This window comes from Sorex araneus, chromosome 6 (assembly GCF_027595985.1).
Source record: "Sorex araneus isolate mSorAra2 chromosome 6, mSorAra2.pri, whole genome shotgun sequence".
Classification (NCBI taxonomy): Eukaryota; Metazoa; Chordata; class Mammalia; order Eulipotyphla; family Soricidae; genus Sorex; species Sorex araneus.
The window spans coordinates 98488067-98490906 of record NC_073307.1 but is presented as its reverse complement, the minus strand read 5'-3'; positions in this window follow the sequence as shown (position 1 = coordinate 98490906).

Genomic DNA, 2840 nt, shown 5'->3' with positions numbered 1-2840 from the left:
CTGCAGATCAATGTCCCTGAGGGAGAGAGACGCAAAGATGCAAAGATTCACCTACCCCTGCCCCCCCCAACCCCAACCAAGTCTCATGGGACTAAATCCAGCAATCCAGCGAAAGGGTCAGTCCCCAGGGTTGAGAGGGTTTAACCCTAGCAAGAAGACTGGCCCTGCAGACGTGAGTCAATTCACGTGACATGCCACACTGAAACCACAAATCGGGGGCTGGAGCAATAGCACAGCGGGGAGGGCATTTGCCTTGCACTCGGCCGACCCGGGTTTGGTTCCCAGCATTCCATATGGTCCCCTGAGCACCGCCAGGAGTAATTCCTGAGTGCAGAGCCAGGAGTCACCCCTGTGCATCGCCGGGTGTGACCCAAAAAGTAAAAAATAAATAAATAAATAAAACCACAAATCGGTCCACGTATAGAAAGGGTGTGACAAAACCCCACACCCACTTGCAATTAAGGGTCCCAACAGGATGGGGCGGAGGAAGGCCCCTGAGTTCAGAGAAGGCCCTGAAGTTTGCGACAGGCCCACGGCTGACAACACTCAAAGTCAAACTCCTGCGGGTGTTTCCCTACTGGCCAGATTCAACCAGGGACGTCCACGGGCACACTGCTATTCAACAGGGGTCTGGAGCCACACGCCACAGCAGTGGGGCAAGGCAGCACAGATGACAGAGACTCAAGTGAGGAGAGAAATAATGGGACCACCGCTCTTTGCCTATGGCATGACCCACACTGGAAACCCCAGAGACCCTACGAAAAAGTTCTGGAAACAATAAACATGCAATAAAGTTTTTTTTCTTTCTTCGCTTTTTGGGTCACACCCAGCGATGCTCAGGGGTCACTCCTGGCTCTGCACTCAGGAATCACCCCTGGAGGTGCTCGGGGGAACCATATGGGATGCTGGGAATCGAACCCGGGTTGGCCGAGTGCAAGGCAAATGCCCTCCCCACTGTGCTATCACTCCAGCCCTGCAATAAAGTCTTATGACATCAATTTCCAGGAACCTGTTTTTATCACCAAACAATGGAGTAAAAGAGACATTTTTAAGAAAATGTCATTTACAGTTGCACCCACGACATCCCCACTCAGGTACCTCAGAATCAACTTAAAAGGGAGGTTTAGGACTCACGCAAAGAGCTCTGTAATCACGGTGAGAAGAAAGAGATGGGAACCCGGGGCTGGAGCGATAGCACAGCGGGGAGGGAGTTTGCCTTGCATGTGGCTGACCCGGGTGACCCGGGTTCGATTCCCAGCATCCCAGATGGTCCCCTGAGCACCGCCAGGGGTGATTCCTGAGTGCAGAGCCAGGAGTGACCCCTGTGCATCGCCAGGTGTGACCCAAAAAGAAAAAAAAAATGGCCAAGGGGAAGGGAAGACGGGAGCATTTTCCCCTCAATTTTATTATTATTATTATTGCAGTGGTGCTCAGGGGTTCCTCCTGGCTCTGCACTCAGGAATCACTCCCGGGGGTGCTTGGGGGACCCTGTGAGATGCCTGGGATTGAACCCAGGTCACTTATGTGTAAGGTGAAGGTGAATGACCTCTCACCTGATACTGCCTGCTTCTGTCTCACTCCTGCCTCACCTCTGCCTCACTGCCTGCCCTGCCTCACCCCTCCTTCACTGCCTGCCCCTGCCTCACTCCTGCCTCACCCCTGCCTCACTGCCTGTCCCTGCTTCACTCCTGCCTCACCCCTGTCTCACTACTGCCTCACTGCCTGTCCCTGCCTCACCCCTGCCTCACATGGGCCCTGTCTTACCCCTGCCTCACTCCTGCCTTACCTTTGCCTCACCCCTGCCTCGCTGCCTGTCCCTGCCTCACTCCTGCCTCACCTCTGTCTCACCACTGCCTCACTGCCTATCCTGCCTCACCCCTGCCTCACTGCCTGCCCTTCCTCACCCCTGTCTCTCTCCCAGCAGCACTGGCTCTGTCCAAGGAACGCCCCAGCCTGCCCATCTCTGTACATAGGGGTCTGGGCTGTGCTGCCCAGGGGGACACAAGGAACCGGGGTGCTGCAGAGACACATCCCGGTGTCCCCAGGCTGGACTGTCCAGCCTGAGCTCTGGGGCTGAGAGTCCAGCTTCCTGCCAGGGTGGGCAGCAAGGGTGGCCGGGGAGCCGTGGCCGGTGAGGGACGTCACACTTGACCTGTCCCTGAAGATGACGGCGAGGGTGGGGACTCGGTCCAGTCCTGGCTGTGGTGTGGGCAGCTAGGCGACCGGGCACTCAGGGACATTGCCAAGGACAAACTCTCGCCCGCTGCCCTCCTGGGCCCCCGTCCCCCCCTCCCCCCTCCTGACTCCCCATGTCCTGTCCCAGGGGGCGGGGCGGCCCCCAAGGGGGGCCTGGACAATTTGCCGGAGGGTTTATCGGAGCAATGGGAGGCTGAGCCTGCATTGTTTGGACTTTATCTTTAGACAAGAGCATTTATCATGTTTAATTAGTGTGTCAGGACGGCCAGAGGCTCACAGCGCCCTGATAACACTAATTTTTCTACATTAGCCCGAACCCGGCCCCCACAGAGCAGGAAACAGACCGTGGGAGCGGCCGGTGTGGGGGCAGGTTCCCTCCGCACACCAGAGTGGACGTGGGGTGGCCCGCGTGGCCCTGGGTGGAGTGGGCGGAGGGCGGCTGTGGGCTGAACAGGTGAGTGGCCAGGCCCTGCCCCCGGCCTGGCAAGGCTGCCCTGAGGGTGCCCGGGCTGGGGGCCGGGCGGGCGTGTGGGGGCACGTTCCTGGAGGCCACATTGGCTCCCCCTTCCTTGCAAAGGCCGGGCACCTGCTGTCCCTTCCGCACTGGACACAACAGACGGGACCACCTCTGTGGGGTGGACACG